Raw genomic sequence first — 23,263 nt, 5'->3', positions numbered from 1 at the left:
AACAAATTATCAATATAAGCGAATTATTAAACAAACAAATATTTCTCTACTATCTGTTCCGCAAGAAACATGTCGTGTGAATGAAAAGGTAAAGATCTACGAAAGCCCAGAAGACCCATTCGAGATACGAGATTCGCTCCTGATCACAAGATGAAACACTTTCTTTTCAGCTTGGCTTCATGATTGCTTATAAGTCCTTAATGATGGCTTTAAACAAGATTGTTAAAAGTCATGTAACATCAATTTATTTGACAGTAGCCCGGCTCGATTAATAATTGATTCTACTCAGAAAATATTCTTGCGTGCCGAATCAGCTGGGAGATATAAACACCATATGCAGATGATAATGGGATATTATATAAATAGTTCATAAATAAGGAAAGTTGACGATGGAAAAGATGAAGCCATCCTGTTCGTCATATGGTTTAGTTGTTTGTTGGTAATTAATGTTAATAGTCTGTAAAATATCCAAGATGAAATAAATGTGGGAGATTTTAGAGTCGACATATGAATAAAAATAAATATTTTTAATTGAAAAAAAAACCCATCGTCGCTATAGAAATATCGAAATATGGAATTGAAGGCCACCACATTTTTTTTTCTTTTCGTGTAGATGTTTTTGAATAAATTCTGCTTCATAAAAAAAGGTCGGCTTATAATGGAGTACAGTAAGTTTCCATCGAAATTCCCAAATATTTTTGGAAATTCTGGTCTCCAAAACCAATATAGATATAGTCAATGAGGAACTCCAGCATCATTTTAATATCAATTTCAGCGTTAGTACTTTTGTATGGAACACGAATGATTTTTTAAAGAAGTATTTTACTTTTTCAACAAAACCTCACAGACGTTGAACTTTTTACTTATATTGATGTCATGTAGATGAAATTCTTGACACTTATCGTTGTAGCAAAATTTGAATTCAAACAGATTTAAGTTGGGTCGAAGGAATGAGAATATTTTGATATACCAGAGAATTATTTTATAGAAGGAAGATGACGATATAAAAGATAGTCAGGATATATAAGGGATTTAATAGAGTTACACGAATTAATGTGATGCTAGAATTGACGAGCAACTTATCACTGAAGAGATGTGTAAAATACGAGAAAACACAGACTACGTTTGGGTGATATTTTAAAATATGTTAGAAAAGCAAGTTGTTTCACATGTACGTTTGTGGAGAACTCTAAATGTTTTCTGCTGTAAATTATACATTTCAAACCTATTTAAAAAACATTTTTTCATTAAAAAAAAAATACGAAGGATATATGCATGGCTCAGTAAATCAATTGTTTAAATATTATGAGATCTCGGTTTTTTAATCAGTAGAATATAGGAAAATAATTTTTCGCTAGAAAATGTATCATTTTTCTGTTTTAATTATTCTCTTTACGAAAGAAATAATGCTAATTATAACAAACCACAACCATTGTTCGGGGATAAAAACTATTTTAACTGTCGAGGAATAACTACTCGGAATTGAATCTGACTAAAATTAGGACACTGTTAAAACTGTACTTTGAGAATAGGTGATTCATTTCTCCGTGATAATAATTAATAATTTATAACGGCAAAAAGAAATAATTTCCATCTTGTTTATATCATGATGTCATCTCTCTCTCTCTCTCTCTCTCTCTCTCTCTCTCTCTAGCACTGTTTATTTCATTTGAACTGCAGATAAATAATTTGATTTAAAGTGACAATAGTTGTTCTGAGCAATTTTCAATTAGATAGAAAACGCATACCAATCTGTAAACGGATTGAACAATCTGTTTTAAATTGTTTTATAGAGAAGAAAACACAAGGTTTAAATCATATCTGTACATTAAGTGTATATTATAATTTGCAACATTATAACATTTATTTTCTATTCATTGCTACCTAGTTATTTAAATTTACAAAAAGACAACCTGTAAAAAAAGTTCATATTATACATTACAACAGTGTATGTAAGTTCATTACAACAACTGTATATCAGTATATATTTACTCTATGTACAGTACTTTGATTCGGACTTGATAACTTTACTGACGATTTGCTTGTTAAACTGGAATTTATTTTTTATGATAAATTATAGCTACTTTACTTACTTTCTTTGGTTTGCACCATGTTTTTTCTTTAAGAGAAAGTTGTAAATTAGAAAAAAAAGTTAACTTAGTACTCAACAAAATTCAAATTGACAAATAATGCGTGTTTCAAAATCATAATTCATAATAAGAAAAAAGTAAAAATTATAGTTTTAATTGTAAGCTCGTAAAACAAAGTTTCGTTACTAGTGGATTTAAATTTAAAAAAAAAAAAACACTGATAGAAAATCATGCTTTCAGAACTATTTTATATCTTTTGCATATGAGTCTTTATATTTTGTTTGAAAAGATTCAGGTGGACAAACCTTGTTGTAAAAGAGAAGATTTCTCTACCCCTATCATGACGATAAAAGGTCAACGTATAATACACACACTATATAGTCTGTATTATAGGTGAATTTGGACAAATATAGTGTACTTGAAGGTTTATTATATATTCTATATTTGTAATTATACATTGCCCTATTGACATTTACTAGGATCATATCAACAACAACCAGGAACGCCTTGAACAAGACAGGCAAAACAGAAACATCTCATACAGGATTTTAAGGTAGAATAATTTGATTTATGTAATATTGAATTATTTACTTTTTCATGAAAAGAGAACACATTTGTTGCCTAGATCTTTGAGGAAATATTGACTTTACTCTCACATCATTAATATTTTTAATATTAATGAAATAAAAATTACAAAAAGTTAATAGCAACCAGCTTTAACCAGCTTTATACTTGTTCTTAATTCTGTTTTTTTTTTTCCCGAGTTGACAACGTCGACAACGATAATTTGTAAAATAATTACATTTTTTCTCCCATGAAATCTGAGTTTCAATACACTAGAGGGCATTAATTGTTGATTATGCGTGTCAAATCTAAAGAATCACCTACTACGGTTCAAAAGTTAAAACCAAATATTTAAAGTTTTCTTAGTCAGGCAGATAGAGCGAAAGCCGGGACAAAAGCATGATGCACATAAAATACTTCGAAAATTAAATTGACATACCCTTTTTTAATCGAAAGTTTTTAATTGTTTTTTTTTTAATCAAATCGATCTAAAAAAATAAATATTTTAAGTAATTTGAAAGTTTTAGGGATTTTGAATTAGGTAGACTATAAATACAGTTTAATACTTTTTTAGCTTAAGTTTTAAGATATTGTCATTGAAATACTAAAAAGCAAGTAAGAAGCTGGAGTCCTCAAATATACACAGTGAATTATAATCATAGGCATGTAATTCGTTTATATATTTGCATCAAAATTATATATACGAGGGTTGTCCAAAAAAAGCGAAATTTTTGAATATTTCATAAATGAAATATATGGAGATAACAAACAGTATTCAAGCTCAAAAGTTCATTCAAACACTACAAATAAGGAGCGGATCAAACACGACCTCTAAAACATCAGAGGTGGAATCAGGTGCTATGGAGGAGTGAGCATCCCCTGCCGACCGGTACCACCCGCCGTTTGCTCCTTGTCATGATCGGGAAATAACGGAAAAAATCCGTCGACAATTTAGTATGTAAATAATGGCCTTACAATTGGTATGAAAAACGTCAGTCGACATTTGACTTAATGATAGATTGTATTTGCTGAAAAAACTATTTTACTAAAATTTATAATTTTAGCACTTTTTGGGGATATGATATTTTTATTATTTTGACATACCACAATCTGATTTTGAGCAAACGCCATCTGTGTGTTATCGACTTGGCAAGTTGACACATGTTCTTTCAGACCATTCATCCACTCAAAACATATTTTCCTTAATGGCCTTAAATTGAATCAAGGCCATGATACACTCTGCATGATACCAGCAATACCCTTTTGTGTGTTTCCGACTTGACAAGTTCACACATGTTTTTTTCAGACCATACGTTCAAATAAAATGTCCTAATTTCTATAGTCGTAATTCATTAGGTTCTACTCACTGCTTTAAAGGTTCATTGTAAATGTTTATGCCCAATTTGGACATTGAACAAGGTGTGTTTGTGAAACACTGATGTCCCTTATGGTAGCTTATGGAGAAGGTTAAAGTTTCTCAAATGCAAGTCAAACTCCATGGTCAATTGCAAGGTCAAGTGATAAAAAATGTTATTACCCAAAGAAACGTCTTGACACAGAAAATTATAACTGTGAAATATGAAAACCGTAGAACCAACCGTTCAAAAATTATAGCCAAGGTTAATTTTTTTTAAAGAAGGTCAAACTCCATGGTCAAGGGCAAAGGGTCATAATTGTTGGTACCCAAGGGAAGGTCTTTTTACAAGGAATACAGGTATGGTATAAAAAACCTTGGTACCTATTACTCAAAAGTTATGATCAAGGTTAACGTTTTTCAAAAGTAGATCATACTCAAAGACGAAGGTCAAAGGGTTCAAAATTTTTGGTATACAATGAAAGGTCTAGTAACAAGAAATACACCTGTGAAATTTGAAAGCCCTATTACGAGCCAATAAAAAGTTATTTCCAAAGTTAATGTTTTTAAAAGTCGGTCAAACTCCAAGGTAAAATGGTCAATATTTTAGCAAGGAAAGGTCTTATCACAAGGAGTACAGATGTGAAGAACAAGAAAACTGTGAGCGAATGCTCACTAGTAATACCCCGCTCTCGTGTGAACTGCGATGAGAAGTTGCTGAGAAAACTGCGACGGAAATTTGGTAGAGACAGACGCATCGATAAACAGGAAGATGACATCGGATTCAAATAAAAATGATTCCCACAGTAAAGCATGCTAAAACAGTGTCTAAAATTTCAAGCATCTGCGATGAGTGGTTGCTGAGAAAACTGCGTCGGAAATTTGTTACGGACAGACGCACGGAAGAAACAGGAAGTTGAAATTGGATTCTGACAAAAATAAATACCACCATAAGGCAGGCAGAAACAAAGAGTGTGCTAAAATTTCAAACATCTGCGATGATTAATTGCTGAAAAAATTTGTTACGGACAAACAGTTTCGGACAGATGCACGTCGATATTGGATTCGTACATAAATGAATCACACCATGTGGCATGCCTAAACAAAGAGTGTGCTAAAATTTCAAGGATCTGCGATGAGTAAAACTGAGAAAATGAGAAAAATGAGAAAACTGCGACGAAAATTTGCTATAAACAGATAGAAAGATAGACAGGCACACAGACAGAAACACAAGGGTAAAACAGTATATCCCCTCTCCTTCGGAGCGGGAGTATGAGTATTTAATTCAATGTTTATGATCTATGCCTAATTATCCGAGTTCATATGGAAGTATGAAAAAAAAAAATTGAATTAGTTATATTTTTGATGAAGAGATATACAGAAAATGTTTTCAAATTTTAAGTCATATTACAATACACATCTTCAAAAAAAAGTGTGTGTATGTTTTGGTGGTTAGGCCTTTTCAATACACTTTTGCTGCGATTTGGCTATGTATGATCGTACAACAACAAAAAGTGGGGAGGTGGCAAGCAGCAACTAAATCAAAATTTAGATATTAAAACTACAGCAAAAGACTATTTTCAGAAAAAGCCTGGAACCCCCCCCCCCCTTCTCGTCGCGTACTACGGACCTGCAAAAAAGATGCCAACCCTACATTCAGAATGCACCAGGAAAGAGTGGCAAAAAAGAGAACTTATTTTGTTGTTTTTTTTTTTTTTGGGGGGGGGGGGTCTATAAATCGAATCAAAATATCTTTTCCTCGAGAGTCTTTTTTCCTTGAATTCATCCCAGTGATTGTGTGATTTATTTCATATATTTTACGTTCTGTACTAGACTTGGAAAATGGCAACATTTTTGGGTTTTTGAACTGGCCTTGAAGCCTGCAGTTTTACGATAATTTCAAATAATAAATTCAAATTATATGTAATTCGGAATTAATTTTGTGTTAAATTTTTTAATGTTGATTTCAGGAAATATGAAAAATTAATTTTTGAAGTAATGTTGTTTTAAGATGAATAATTTAGCAATTTAAAATTCTATCTTAATTCACATTGGAAAACAAATTAATAAAAATTCAAACATTTCTGCCTAGCAAATTTATTGAAAAAGTAAGTCATATTTCAAAATCACCAAAACGTAGAGGCAGAAACATTTTTATAAAGGTACCATCATTGTGACAGTTATGTTCTGGGTCAAGCCTGTAGAAAGCAATATTAGTTGCTTTTGGGGGGGGGGGGGCACAACTAAACAGAAATTTCTTGATATATAAACAGACATCATTGAATGGGAGGGGACACGGCCGTAATTCAAAGCTATATTGTGACTATGAAGGAATGAACTTTCATTTGTCAAGATCTTTTACCAAACTCTTCACTTTCAATTTTCAATTACGGATTCTTGTTGCAAAAAAAAAAAAGAAAAATAAACATATACATTTATATGAATCTATCAGATGGATGAATTATTTTATTAATCATTTTACCTTAAAGGAAAAGTAAAAAGTAAAAATCTCAATCAAAACTTGTCCCGCATACTGTGCTCTCTGATTCATTATTTCATAGCACCTATACATGTAGGATAGGATCGCCAATTAAGACTGCAGGTGTGATAAATTCACAGCATGCAGCTCCAGCCTTAATTCCAATTTTGTTCCAAGATATTAATTTTCAACGCAAAAAATTAGACTTGGATGAAAGAATATTTTAAGCTAGTTCACCCATGAACACATATCACAAAGTACTCCAGAAAAAAGAATAATATCACTATAGTGTCAATAATCAAGGATCTTTGTAAGAAAAATAATAAGTTGTGACATATGTTTCCACCATATTTTGAAGAAAAATTAGAGACATCCTATATATTGGTCATTCTGGAGCCTAAATTTTTGATCGTGTTTATGCCATCTACATGCCATATGATTGTCTGTTATTCAATGCAAAGTAACTTCTGATCCATTTATACTAAAGACTGGATATTTGGACATATTTATAAGGAGTTTCATTCCTTTTTTTTTGTATTTAAAAACGTCATTTTTCAACTCCCATTTGATCCCCAGAGTAAAAAAAAAAATCCGAAACCATATTGCACATCTACAGAACACCATCAATCATCTTAAAATAGATGATTAGGATACTGCGTAAAATTTGAGAGGAGTTCTTGGAACCAGGGTGTTTTTATATACAAACGTCATTTTTCAACCGCCATTTGACCCTCAGGGTGAAGATGAAAATTGCGAAACCCTTATTGCACATCTACAGGACACCACCAATCATCTACCAAAATATGATCAGGCTACCGCGTAAAATGTAAGGTGAGTTCTGGGAACCAGAGCTTTTGGTATTTTTTTTTTTAAAAAAGAAGTCATTTTTCAACCCCCATTTGACCCCTAGGGTGAAAATGAAAATTCCGAAACCTATTTTGCACATCTGTAGGACACCATCAACCAATGAATAGGCTACTTTGTAAAATGTAAAAGGAGTTCTGGGAACCAGGGGTTTTTTTGTATAAAAAAAACATCGTCTTCATTTTAGGTTGTGAAACTTGCCATTATATGGCATCTTATACCCTAAATAAGTGAAGAACATTGGAACATCGGGTTCAAGTATGTTAAAGTTATTTTAATTTTTTTTTTTTTTTTTTTTTTTTTTTTTTTTTTTTTGGTTTTGTTTTGTTTTGTTTTTTTTTTTGCGTCAAAGTGTCTCTTTAAAGACCAAGTCTTTTATTTAATATATAATGTAACTGTAGTTCTAAAAGACATGTTAAATGATGTCACGTTAACGAAAATCAAGGAAAGTCACCGAAGTTTACATACCTTGATCATTACCCTTCAAACAAACTGTACACAGTTATTTCTGAGAGCCATATAATACTAATGTAATAAAGAATGAAAAGTGCGGGAACAACCAGAAATAGAATACCCTATTTATGCTCATTTAATGTACTATAATATAGTTTGTTTATTGTATCATTATCTTACAAATTACTTTTGAAAAAGCATAAAGAATACGTTCATGTATTTTTGCATTGTGTTTCAAGACAATGAAGATTTAATTCGATACGTTGAATGATCCATAAATTTCCTATCAACGACAAAAACCTTGGAAGATAAAATCAATGTTTGTCTTTTACTGATGTATAGAATAAACATATTGTGTAGAATGTATTCTACTCCACATTTAATAATTATGCCATTGCCGAGGCCATCAGAAAAAGCTGGAATAAAATGGAAACTGTGAACAAGAGGGTGGTCTATATGTAATATATGTAGTTGTTTTTAATAATTTTTATTTACATCACATCATTATGCTAAAAGAGTTCGATATGTTTTCTGGTTAATTTAGGAGAAGGCATAAAATGGATTTGTGTAAAAGCATTATTAACGGCCTTCCTGATTTTTTTGGTTTTCATTAAGTAGTAAAAAAAAACACCCTATCTTTATCAAAATTCATTGTTTTGCTCTAGCAAAAAAGACGATAATAATATAATTTGGAAGAAGAGATTTTTTAATACATCTTTTTCATGTTAGGGGAATTAGCTAAAAATCCCTGGCTTTTTCTCTAAATTGACAATCGGCGAGATATGCCTGGTTTCCCCCATTTCAATTATTGCAAGTTCTTCCAAATTATCACAAAAGCACACACTTTCCAAATTAAATAATGTAACAGTCGGTGCAAGGAAGAATCTTGTACACACCATAACGACAAATATTATAAGCAAGTGTTTGCCTTTACTACATTAAGACAGGATTTATATTCTTCTACTCATGAAGTTTGTCATACAAAATATACTTGTAATATTTTTTACAGTCATTTCAAAAACATATTCTATAAAGGACATAAGAATTAACAATTTCGTCTATTGTTTGCCAAAAGCAAAATATTATCTTGATTTTTCAATATTTTCCAAAATTTTAAAATAGAGAGAAAACGGGGATAAGTTCCCCACCAGTTAATGTATTTTTTTTTATGAGAACACACCCTTCGTTTATTTTTTAGTGTCAGAAAGTTAAACAACATGGATTGTTTATTATGGAACGTTGTCCTTACTTTTATAATTTGTTTTGATATATTTTGACAATTAAACTATTGGGTAAAGAATTTTTACATAAATTTAGGATTCAACATAACTGTGTTCATATGGTTTTAAAAGAGAACAAGAATTTGGTACAAGTTCATAGAAATAAAATAAATTTTCAGAATTATCGAATTTGCAATGAAAATGAATAATTTGTTTTTTGTCAAATAATATGTTCATATAACTTGTAAACCGACCTTTTTCGAAATCTTACTCACTGCAGCGTTTCAGAAGATTGACTTTCATGGAAAACACAACGAATTTAACGTTGAATTGATTTTTTAATATCTGAAAATAATACCTGTTTATTCGACATTGATTTTTTTTATGAATAATTAAAATTGTATTCAATGACATGCATCCAGAAAAAGGGTGAAAAGACCGAAGTCCTAGAAATTATCAGGCAATTTTTATGTGTTAATTGCTAATATTTATGTTACATATTTTCAAGAGAAAAAAATCAATGCGACCCTTTAGGCCCTCTGCGCATATCTAATATTATGCATTTTATTTTGTATTCTTCTATACATATAGGTTCAAATATTATATAAAAGTTTCATATCAGAGACTTTTGACCCACTTTAACACAAGAAAAGGTCATCTTGCTAACTTACCTGTACATAACAAGAACAATAATTATTGCACGAGATTAAATATAACAGAGATGCTGCTGAATGGTTTGCTTTCAACTACCCGTTAAACACATTGCATAGGTATCCCAGTCTTCGTTTAACATGAATGTTTATTATGCCCCCGGATCGAAAGATCCTGGGGGTATATTGTTTTTGTCCTGTCTGTCTGTTTGTCCGTTTGTCTGTTTGTCTGTCTGTCTGTTGTCAACTTTAACCTTGCCCATAACTTTTGATTGGTTGGAGCTATGACTTTTATATTTCACATGTGTATTTCTTGTGACAAGACCTTTCTTTGGGTACTATCATATTTGACCTTTTGACCTTGACCTTGGAGTTTAACCCACTTTTGCAAAATTTTATGAGACTTTAACCTTGGCCATAACTTCTGAACGGTTGGTGCTTGGGGTTTCAAACTTCACATGTGTATTTTTTTGTGACAAGGCCTTCCTTTGGATACCAACAACTTTGACCTTTTGACTTTGACCTAGGAGTTTGACCTACATTTGAAATACTTTAACCTTCGCCATAACTTTTGAATGGTTGGAGCTAGGGCTTTCATATTTCACTTATGTAATCCTTGTGACAAGATCTTTTTTAGGATACCAACCACTTTGACCTTTTGACCTTGACCTAGGAGTTTGACGTAATTTTGGAAAACTTTAACCTTGGCCATAACTTTTGAACAATTGGTGCTTGGGGTTTCAAAGTTCACATGTGTATTCCTTGTGGCAAGACCTTCCTCTGTATATCAACCTCTTTGACCCTTTGACCTTGACCTAGGAGTTTGACCTACATTTGAAAAACTTTAACCTTGGCCATAACTTTTGAATGGTTGGTGCTAGGGCTTTCATTCTTCACTAATGTAATCCTTGTGACAAGACCTTTTTTAGGATACCAACCACTTCGACCTTTTGACCTTGACCTAGGAGTTTGACCTACTTTTGAAAAACTTTAACCTTGGTCATAACTTATGAATGGTTGGTGCTAGGGCTTTCATACCTCACATATGTAATCCTTGTGATAAGTCCTTCCTTTGGATACAACAACTTTGACCTTGACCTTGATGTTTTACTCACTTTTAAAAAACTTTAACCTTCGCCATAACTTTTGAACAGTTGCAGCTAGGTCTTTCAAATTTCACAGGTATATTCCTCGAGACAAAGCCTTTCTTTGGGTACCAACATTTTTTATCTTTTGGCCTGGATTTAGACTTGCATTTGAAAAACTTTAACCTTCGCCGTAAGCTGCCATACAGGGGCATCAGTGTTTCACAAACACCTCTTCTTTTTATTTTAGAAAAATGACCTTCGTGATTACTGAAAAATCGCGTTTGTACCTTCAATCAACTAAGATAGGGAGAAATAGTACATGTAATCAAACTCTAAGTCGAAAAAAAACTAAATAATGAAAAAATGTCACATCATTGCTTTTCACAATGCTCTTTTTTATTATGCCCCCGGATCGAAAGATCCCGGGGGTATATTGTTTTTGTCCTGTCTGTCTGTTTGTCTGTTGTCAACTTTAACCTTGCCCATAACTTTTGATTGGTTGGAGCTATGACTTTCATATTTCACATGTGTATTCCTTGTGACAAGACCTTTCTTTGGGTACTATCATATTTGACCTTTTGACCTTGACCTTGGAGTTTAACCCACTTTTGCAAAATTTTATGAGACTTTAACCTTGGCCATAACTTCTGAACGGTTGGTGCTTGGGGTTTCAAACTTCACATGTGTATTTTTTTTTTTTTGACAAGGCCTTCCTTTGGATACCAACAACTTTGACCTTGACCCTGGAGTTTGACCTACTTTTGAAAAACTTTAACCTTCGCCATAACTTCTGAAGAGTGCTTAGGGTTTCATACTTCACATATGTAATCCTTATGACAAGACCTTCCTTTGGATACCAACCACTTTGACCTTTTGACCTTGACCTAGGAGTTTGACCTACTTTTGAAAAACTTTAACCTTCGCCATAACTTTTGAATGGTTGGTGCTAGGGCTTTCATACTTCACATATGTAATTCTTATGACAAGACCTTCCTTTGGATACCAACAACTTTGACCTTTTGACCTTGACATAGGAGTTTGACCTACTTTCGAAAAACTTTAATCTTGGTCATAACTTTTGAATGGTTGGTGCTAGGGCTTTCATACTTCACATATGTAATTCTTGCGACAAGATCTTCCTTTGGATACCAACCACTTTGACCTTGACCTTGACGTTTGACTTTTATTTAAAAACTTTAACCTTCGCCATAACTTTTGAACAGTTGCAGCTAGGTCTTTCAAATTTCACAGGTATATTCCTCGAGACAAAGCCTTTCTTTGGGTATCAACATTTTTTATCTTTTGGCCTGGATTTTGAATTGCATTTGAGAAACTTTAACCTTCGCCATAAGCTGCCATACGGGGGCATCAGTGTTTCACAAACACATCTTGTTTTACCAATGTTTATCTATTCAAATATCTTTCACAATACAAATTGTTAAAGAAAAACTTTTTTGATGTGCTCTACGGTAATTACAATATTATAATAATTTGATGAATTCATATTCTTTCTAGTTTTATTTCTCAGTTGTGAAACAGAAATAAATCAAAAAGTGATTAATTTAATATAATACATCAACTTGGATTCTGAAATAAATAGTGTTCATCTGCAGATGCTTTATTTGAAATATTCAATTTTCATTTCTATCACAAAAATCTTTAGTTATCTGTTACAACATAACAATATTAAATATATATAGTTTGCCTAATCGATGGAAATTTAATCTGATTTTCAGATCCCCGACTGAAAACATTGTTTTCCTCATTAACATAAAAACTTTCAGCTTCCCTCAAATGAAAACGAGCTCGTTATCACGGTCAACGTCTTCAAGTTTCATGCCACCTGCAAAACAGTAATTGTTTCTGTTAGGTAAGAGAAATGCAAAAGTCGAAATTTGTACTATAATGATTCAATTATATCATTAGCGCTTTCAAATGCAATAATGTATCAATCAGGAACATTTTATTTGACATATACATGTAAAGTCATATGTTGGCTTGAACGTATTCATTCGATTTTGGACATTCATCATTAGTGTTCGTATCAAAATATTAAAACGACATTTTTTTTCACTACTCTGTCAGATGTTTTAAAATTTAATTATAAAGAAGAGAAAAAAATAATAAACATCATATACGATTGAATAAGACTACAATAAACGAAAAAAAAAAAATCATATATCATAAAAATAAAGCACATATATGTATGTGATTATCAATACAAGATACATGTCACGTAGTTCTGTCAATAGAGCTCTCGTCCCGTGATCGGAAAATTTGGGTCCAAGCCCCGGCCGCGAAAGACCTAGTCTATAGAAAAGGTAGCAACTTTTCTTTCCCCAAGCGCTCGGCACTTTGAAGTTAAAATTGCGGGTCTTTCGGATGAGACTCTAAAAACCGATGTTCTCTGTCACGGTAGGCTTTGGCGCGATAGAGAACCCTCACTGCTCAATGGCCCTGGGTGCCGAGTCAAGGTCTAATTTTGAAGCCCTTCACTGGTATAATGTGAAGACTCTATTTGAGTGAAAAACTCTCGAATTCGACGTTAAACAACATACAATCGTTCCATCAACACAAAAAGGGAAAACTACGTTCATCATTAGAATTGTTTATAACTTCATTTAATGCTTTAGAAATGGTCGCTGATAATTGAAAATAAATGCCCTTAAAAATATTTATATGCATCTTATGTATACCAGTCAAAATATTGATATTCTCAGATGTTTTTTTTATTAACTTCATTGTGTAAACATATAAATATGCATAATCAGAAATATCCGCGATTACCATTAAAACTTGGGCAATGTCTAAAGAGAGTGCAAAATGGCATCTTTTCCCTTTTTATTATTAGGTAAAAGTATAGTTCTCGTATCTATTGTTATTGTTCCCTGGCGAATCACTTCGTCGCTTCTATCAGACGTCGCTTCTATCAGAGTAAATGCATATACTCAATAGATATTTGACACTTTATTTGACAAGGACTCGTGAGTAGGTAAACACTTGATCACTTTTCTCTTTATCAATTATTATATACATTATTCATATTTTGCCATCTGTCTTGCAAACCGTCTCAATCATTATGTAACCCATGTTTGTATTTTTTATCAAAGCTATCGCATTAACTATTCATTTGAAATAGATTTTGCATTCGAGAACAAGTCAATATCGGAAAACGAAACACTTTGCTGTCATTAAGAGATTTCAAACTAAAATCATAAAACTGCATCTTTAAAGCTTGCTTACATACATGTAGCTTCAAACTGATAATGAACAGCTTATCATCTTTTATAATAAAAAACACCATTTCTCATCAAAAAAATTATAGCTCGAAACAAATATTTTTTAAAGAACCTTTTTTAAACGTTTAAAACGTCAGCTATAATATTGTTTAAGTTATTGTAGACAATTAATTAATGTTTTGTATATGGATTAGATTTTCTAATAAGATTTGTTTCACATAACACGCGGAATTTGCAACTTTAAGTCAGATTAACTAATAGGTCTGTATTAACAATGTTATGGACTCATGTTAAATTAATCATGGTAGAGTAGTTATTGATTATTATTAAAATATTCTTAAATTTACCTTCTGCTTCAATGCCTTCTCTGCTATTCACGTGCGTTAATGAAGTCACTTGAACACGTGAATATGTTTTGTAATGTTTGACTGGTCTAGAGTTTTGTCTTGGGATATTTCCTTCCTTTGAAACTGACGCATCCTATCAAATCAAACATAAAAATGCTGTTTTATCCAAAAGTAAATAAACAAAGTATCAAAAGAATACAACAGAATATCGGGTTCTTGTCTATCATTTAATTTTCAGTTCTTTCTTCAGTCATAATATTTGAAAAAGAACAGACTGCAATCTTGCTCTTAAAATCATTTTTGATATAATACAAAATACCATATTTACTAAAACCTATTGAGCTCATTTTTGTGGCAGAAAACTTCAAACGCTCTTCAATGTCTAATCTTTGCGACATAATTTTAAACGCGGAAGGTATCATTGGTAAACCATTTCGTACTGCCAACCAAGATATGAATACCAACATGTAAACATGCCGTCCGTCCGTCCGTCTGTCACACCTTATATTTCGAGAATGTTTATGGTATGTTCATCCAGAAGTCGGGTGAAATTACTTTTCACAACCAATAGTATCAGTTCAGAAGTTTGGTCGAACGTATTATTTCTTTTCACCACCAATTGTATCAATTCAGAAGTTTGGTCCAATGTAGAAAATAAAATGTTATGTTCAGCTAGAAGGTTATTAGGGTGCTGCTGAATATAACTTTCCATAACTACTTTATCAGTTTGGAAGTTCTTGATCTAAATGAAATGTTATGTTCACCTGGCAGGTCTCGTGCAGGGCGAACATAGCTTAGTATGATTTCTACAAAATTTGATTCGAGCCAATCAGAGACCAAAGAATTATTCAATCATATAGTAATTCATTTATTATACATGCATGTTATAAAATAATAGAGAAATCGAACATAAAAAGTTGCATAAACATGTAACTTCTTGATTAATAAGTTGTATGTCAACACACTACATGTTTCGGAATATATCACTAATACTTCGATTTTGATCGAAAAATTAAGATTCGCTTTATATTTCAAAAGCGTGTGTTTATTTATAAATGTTTCTTCTTTATTCGCAAATATTTTGCGTCATGTCGCCAAGTTTTGCAATTATTTGCAAACAATTTGCCATATATAATGCAAAAACACTCCCCCATACAAAGATGAGTTCAGTGGATGTTCTTTCTTAAAGTAAATATGTAGAATTTATCATGAACCTTTATCAATTTTTATTTTATTGTTTTATAATGAAGAACATGTAGCAATACAAAGTATTACTGGGACAAGGAGTACCCAATTTCCAAAGATAAATTCATGATTTCTGCAAAACTTTTCCCTTTTCTTTGATCGTCCTATTTTAAAAATTAAACTGACATATCTTTAACATTTATCCAACTCAGATTTTGACAATGGTGTGTTTCAAAAAAATCGACTTACAGTCTGAGTTGGTATGTCCGAAGTGGTGATAACTTCTCCTTTTGACAAAATGCGTTTCTCTCTTAATCTCTGAAGTGCCTGCCTAACCTAAAGAAAGTTAGTTGAAAGAAGTGACAGTTGTCTCCGGAATTTACAAACACTATAATAAAATAGAAAGTGTAAATTTATTCAATATATGAGTGTTATGCACATAGACTTGACAGTTGACACTGAAAACTTAAGTGTTCACTGGCACAACATCCCTATAGGAATTTTCTTATATCTTATAAGAAAAAAATCTCAACTTTAGGAATCAGTTCATGACCATCCTTCGTGACACTTGAAATTGGCCTTTGTAAAGGTATTAACAAATAAACTTAAGATGTAACATTGTCGTTCTTGAAAATGATATTCATAAAGTGTTTTCTTTTTACTCCATTCCTCTCTCAGGGAAAAATGGCATCGCATTTTAATTTTCTGATATAAATCGTCATTCTTAGCAAGAATTTTTTTCATTTATTTTATCATGCTAGGTATTGAACCCTTCATGAAACCCAATATTGACCTAGGTTCGGTATTTCAAACAAGGTTTTATATAAAAAAAAATGTTTTATATAATTCTTACATGTAAGTTTTGCAATTTTTATTATCCACCAATGAATTGAAAAATGATCTTTGTATGAAATAAATTAAAATTCGCTTTACCCAGTGACACTTTTTGCCAAGAAGAAATTTCTCAATTATTGAAGAAGATTGTAGTCGACAGGCGACGGGGTGACATCCAGTGAAGCCAGGCATATTTCAATAAAGAGTATGCTTATTTGAAACTTTGGCCTAAATGAGCTAAAATTATAGTTAATGCACAGAGTGAAATAATGGCTATGCTCAAAAACGCCAGAATACAGACTGATTTGATCAGCTTAAACATTTTATATTCTCGGTTGGAAAGTTTTATGAGGAAATTGGATTTATTTTCTGAATGGCTAATTTTATTGACGATATTTTTAAATTGTTTATGAAAGATATAAATCATATCACATGTATCAGCTTTTGCACAACACCAACAATTTTTTTTATTTATGTGTCAACAACAATTGAATTTGAAATACAGCTAGGATTAAACAGACATGAAGCGTGCTACAAAAACACAATTTAAAGAACAACGAGGGAAATATTTTGTTATTTATATTTTGAACTCAATAATATTTAAAATTAAAGATTACCTCTGAATTACAAACACAGTGGAATAAGAATACGAAGAATCCCTAGAGAAAAAATGATATATAAAACTGCAATCATTGTTTGAATTTCTTTTAAAGCTGTTTACCTCATTTAATTTTACAATGTCAAGCATAACCGAAGCATTTTTTTTTTAGCATTTATCTTGGTGAAATTACTGCATATAATTACATTTGCCTTTGGTATTTAGTTTGAGAAATGAAACATATGCATGTCTATATATATATATATATATATATATATATATATATATATATATATATATATATATATATATATATATATATATATATATTTGTTTTTTATACAAATTTTTTTTTGTTTTGTTTTTATATAAAACAAAAGTGTATTTACCTGTAGCGAATTAAAGATAGCAAAAAGATACTGAAAAATGATTGTATCTTCATTTACAGCCATGAGTCCAAATATCCAAGTCAAACCTAAGAGAGGAAGAAGGAAAATGGCGCCTTTGATACTTGACCTGAAACGAAAATGTTATGATAAACCAAGAAAAACAAGATGTGTTTGTGAAACACCGATGCCCCCGTATGGCAACTTAAAGCAACGGTTAAACTTTCTAAAATGCAAATCAAATATGTTGGTACCCAAAGAAAGGTCTTGTCCCGAGGAATAAACCTGTGAAATATGAAAGCCCTAGCAGCAACCATTGAATAGATATGGAAAAGGATAAAGGTTTTTCAAAAATATGTCAAACATCAAGGTCAAGGTCAAATGGTCAATACACAGGTGAAATATGAAAGCCGAAGCACCAGTCGTTCAAAAGTTATGACCAAGGTTAAAGTTTTCCAAAAGTAGGTCAAACTCCTAGGTCAAGGTCAAAGGGTCAAAGTGGTATCCTATGAAAGGTCTTGTCACAAGGATTACATATGTGAAGTATGAAAGCCCTGGCACCAACCGTTCAAAAGTTATGGCCAAGGTTAAAGTTTTCCAAAAGTAGGTCAAACTCCAAAGATAGGTCTTGTCACAAGGATTACACATGTGAAGTATGAAAGCCCTAGCACCAATTGTTCAAAAGTTATAGCCAAGGTAAAAGTTTGGTAAAATTTTGCAAAACTTGGTCAAACTTCAAGGTCAAAAGGTCAAATATGGTGGTACCCAAAGAAAGGTCTTGTCACAAGGATTACACATGTGAAATATGAAAGCAATAGCTAGAACCAATCAAAAGTTATGGGCAAGGTTAAAGTTTTCCAAAAGTAGGTCAAACTCCTAGGTCAAGGTCAAAGGGTCAAAGTGGTATCCTATGAAAGGTCTTGTCACAAGGATTACACATGTGAAATATGAAAGCAATAGCTAGAACCAATCAAAAGTTATGGGCAAGGTTAAAGTTCTTGCAGACAAACAGATAAACAAACAGCTAGACAGACGGACAGACAAACAGACAGACGAACGGACAGGGCAAAAACTATATATCCCCGAATCTTCGATACGGGGGCATAAAAATAAAACTAGAAACATTGCTATTGCAATCAGTTAGTAGCTAAATCATCGAACTGGCCCTAAGACCATAATCTGAGAATAGACTTAAGGTATGTCACTCGTGAAATTTGTTATATGAAGGATTTTTTGAGAAGTATATTTTGGATAAGTACTTGTATAGTATGACTCAAAATCACAGAGAAAATGGGGGGTCAGTGTGCATTAAAATGAGCTATGGTACAATTAAGTTGACCTTTCTGTACTTAAATTGTAACTCTTTGGTTAATCACTTTAACCGTTATCATATTTTATCAGATGTAACCATGGCAAGAAACTTAATCTTATTTTAAGTAAAATAGTTTGAATAATATTTATCATTGAACAAATCATGCAAATTAATGCGCGTAAATTATTGTGTGACCTTTTTGCACTAAAAAAGTCTCATATTTGGGGTATTAAAAATCTAAATAGGCAATAGAATATTTTCTTGTATCAAACTTTTTACGACTTAAGTGCTGATCGGTCAAAAGTATCGAGTACTTTAAAATAATGAAAGAAAAAGTTGGGGTCAGTGATGTAAATTTTGAAATATTGGTCAAAATATGCGATTTTCTGGCAAAAAACTGTGTAAATTTTATCTCGACTTCCTTAATATATCTTCAATTCTTGGCAAAGTTTGTTGAGCGAAGGTGTAAATTTTGTTATAAAAATATAAATTGAGACCTATATTTAATATTCCAGGCGTATTATAATTAACGGAAAATATTCTCTGAGTAAAAGTATGTGAGGCTAAAGTTCCAAGATATTAATTTTGATAAATGTGTAGATTTGCAGAATTTTCTGCTAAATATCCTTCCACCACAAGAAATAGTCCCCAATAAATCTTGCTTCTTTATGAATTTTTGAGCAGTTTTTTAATTGAGTGTTGAACGTTTTACATTGTTTAATTTAAATATGTTAAAAAGATTGAATTGTAATAAATAGTTTTTAAGTAAGAGGTTCTGACTGAAATTTTCTAAAAGGCTGACGAGTGACATACCTTAAGACAAAATTTTGATTTTTAATATCTTAGGTTTTGTATTTGCTTAATATTTGACACTTTTATATAACATTTAAATTCAAATATATGATAAAAATTTTTTTTCACCAAAATTATTTCAAAAGTTATATTGGTTTGAATATCTGACTTAAGTCTGTTCTCGGTTTATGGTCTAGGGGCCTGACCTTCCCCAAGGGCGGCTATTTTGAATGTAACATGCATAATTACGTTTGCTGATTATTACTGAGAAGTTTTATTAAGATTATCTGAGCAATCTGCTAGAACTCTTTCTTACAACATTAAGTGGGACAATAACAATATGTCACCCAGATTTCGTTCAGATTGACAAATTGATTACAGACATTCCTGAGAAAAACAAATTATCATCGCAACATGGTACTGTGTATTTGAGAATTTTATGATTAATCCTTGTGAAGTGTGTTGTATCTTATTGGTATGTATTTAATAGTTGCTAATATATATTTATCATAATTTAAAATTTTTGGGGAAAATGCTAAATTACTCAGTGATTTTTTTTCTTGTAATTAAGTGCAAGGTTTAAGTAGTAATTAGTGGGGAGTAACAGGAAAATCTTAAAATTCTTTTTTTTTTAAATTCATTAGCATACTGAATTATATCACTAGATTACTCATGTACAGACTTTGCAAATCATGATTGTACTAAGTTCTTAGTCTGGTCACTTATTTGAGTATACTTGTAAGTTATAAATATATTATTTAATTATTATAGTTTGTGATATTATGTTCGTGAAACACGTATATGTGTTCTTTATTAAGACGTTTCGTGGTATTTAAATTCACGTTGGTATAATTGGTGAGTAGGATTTAGTTATAACAAGCATTTTAATGGTTCATGCTCGAATTTCATAAAAGTGATAATTTAACATTAAAAATTTGGGTCACATAAATTAAACTAAACTATTACATGTATAGTTAAATGAAAATCCTAACTAAAAATCAAATGCTTAAAAAGTTCAACTAATTGAAGAAAACTTCAACTCTTGTAACTATAGATAATTTATGAAATTATATATTGCACTAAGAAAACTAAAGAAACTTATTACCTGATCTGCCTATATTCATCAGATCTCTCAAGATGTACAATAATACGGATTACAATCCATAAAATTACCATGTTTACCTAAAAAAAATCATTTTATTTACATATTAATTACTTTATTAAACATCACATAAGAAATACTCGCAATAAGCTATGTTTCTGAAATCGAAATTTTATACATGTTTAATTTAGTAATCTTTCTTAATCAAGTGCCAAACAATCTTTTATTCTTTCTTTTACTGTTTCAATTTCAAGTATTATTTTTAAATAGAATATTTTTTTTGATATCAATATTTTGACGATGCATTATTAATGTTTCATTTAGGATTGATCAATTTTGGATAATATAATATACTATTGACTTACAACAATGACTGACACAGCTGGACCAACAAAGGCCCAAACGGTACCATCCGACATTGATAGCCAGCAACTATATAAGCCATTCGAATAAATTACATATGAAATATGTATGTACAAATATGCACAAAACATAAATTATTTTTTCACCATATGTCAGTTCAGTTAACGTAGCATGTATAATCCTAAACTTCATATTTCGTGGTGAAATGGGAACTTCAAATTAATTAAAATGCAAATTTGGAGACGTTGACAACCCTAGAATCAACAAGAGATCCAAGATTACTGGTCACATGAGTATAATGCAACCCTGTAAAGGATCAATTGTACAATAATGCTTGAGTTTAATACATCCCTTTAAAGGATCGATTACATGTATAGAATTACACAAATAAACTGGAACTTAAGAGCAAGAAAAACGGGATGATCAGAGATCAACAAAATAGTCTTGTAATCAGCAACAATCAGAAATTTGCCTGTATTTGCCAATGCTATCTACACTCTATCACAAAACGTAACAAGACAATTGTGCTTTAGCAGATAACTTATTTTTGCAAAGTAAACCCAGCACGATCCAAAGCCCTGACTCAGGGGCAATGAATTTCACAATTTTGCCAGATTGAGGCACTCTTGCACATCATAACTAAGCACTTAGTTTGACTGCTAAATACTGAAGAATAAAGAAGATTTTCAAAGAATTAACGCATTTTATCTATACTATGAATAAAGTCTCGTCCTAATTTCGGAATCCCTGACCCAGGGCCATGAATTGTACAAATTTGGAAAAGATACCCTAGCTCCTCATAACTATACACTTAGTTTGTCTGCTTAATACCTCGGAGCAGAAAAGAAGATTTCCAAAAACAAAAAAAAAAATGCATTTTCACTATACGATCAATAAAGCCCCACCTCAATACCAAAACCTTTGGAGCGGCACTACCATAACCATGACTTACTTTGTTGCTTCACATCAAGGAGTAGAAAAGATTTTTCAAAGAAATTAATGCATTTTTCACTGTATGATCAATATAGCATCATCCTCACACCAGATCCCTGACCCAAGGGCCTTGTTTCTTTTATGCTGGAAAGGCATCCTAGCTCATCATAATCATGCTCTTAGTTTGTAATACATTTTCACTACATGTATATAATCGATAGAGCCCCGTCTATCACCAAGATCTCTGATCCTGAGGTTAGGAATTTCACAGTTTTGGTATAGGACTCAACATTTATTAGAATCATGCCAACAGTTAGACTGCTTGATGTCCAGGAGCTAAGAGGAATATTTTTAAAGATTGTTTTCATTTTGATGATTTTAGCCCGATCCCTCAGGCCCCGTGGGAACAGAGAGACCATGCAATTCAAGAAAGCTGTTTCCCTTCAATCATACACGCTATATACCAACACTGGTTGAAATTGGTTCAGCAGTTTCAGAGAAGAAGTTGTAAATATTCAAATATTAACACACGAAGCACGGCGGACGACGTCAGACAAAAACATTTAGCAACAGGTCACCTGATTGATCAGGTGATCAAGAAAGAGAATACGAATCGCCAAAAAAAGATAACATTTACAGAAAAGGTTTCATGCAACAAAGTGCGCGAACATGTAGTATCAAGTGCATGGTCATTCAAGTACTTTCATAATGAATATATTCATGGTGTCTTTGTTTACCAACAGATTTATATGATGCATGGTGCAGTACGTGTAAAAAGTACTTTACTCAGAAAATCAAATTAACATCATAATCATGATTAAACTTAAATACAATCTTTGAAAATATGCAACATGAATGACATCATTAACAAAATTTACCTTTGTTTTGTTCCATATCCTTTCCAATTTGCTGTGGCTGATACGATAAGAATTATCAAAGGAAGTCCTGAACGAATGAAAATTATAAGACAATCAAACACATTTTGTTAACACCTATAACTTATACTATATAATGAATTCTAGCACTTCAGATAGTTAATTTAGCATCAGCGAATTACTTTAATTTAAAAAATCATAGACAATAAATAAAACGTATCAAAGGGTCCATATTACAATGACTCATGGAAGATCATAAAGGATATAACAACGACTACTATTATTTTTCTTCAAAATTCAGCTATGTTCTAAGGATATTTGGCTACATTGTTCTCAGAGGCAATAATAATTCCTAAAGTTTTTCTCCCTAAATAATTCTGTCTTAAAATTAGAAAGTTTATTCACCCCAACCAAAAACGTAGTAATATGCAATCCGGGACTTTTCAGATCCAAAGACCTGAACAACTTTACTGTACAGAAGCAACCCCTCAACCAGCATCCACACAAATACAGCGGAATAAAAATAGTGCAATAA

General features: G+C 31.8%; 1 long non-coding RNA gene across 1 annotated transcript; it reads right to left on the bottom strand.

Annotated features, from left to right (window-relative positions):
• Positions 1-17,359: 17,359 nt before the first annotated feature.
• On the bottom strand, positions 17,360-20,972 carry LOC133176513 (uncharacterized). Its single transcript, XR_009719480.1, has 3 exons — positions 20,923-20,972; positions 20,561-20,637; positions 17,360-17,481 (listed from the first exon to the last, which is right to left on the bottom strand). It is a non-coding gene; the product is annotated as an uncharacterized LOC133176513 (long non-coding RNA).
• Between the last annotated feature and the right edge of the window lie 2,291 nt (positions 20,973-23,263).

Source organism: Saccostrea echinata, unplaced genomic scaffold, assembly GCF_033153115.1.
Source record: "Saccostrea echinata isolate AGI-Se365-2 ecotype Australia unplaced genomic scaffold, CSIRO_AGI_Sech_v1 ptg000076l, whole genome shotgun sequence".
Taxonomy (NCBI): Eukaryota; Metazoa; Mollusca; class Bivalvia; order Ostreida; family Ostreidae; genus Saccostrea; species Saccostrea echinata.
The sequence above is the reverse complement of the archived record's forward strand: the minus strand, read 5'-3'. Positions and strand labels throughout refer to the sequence as shown.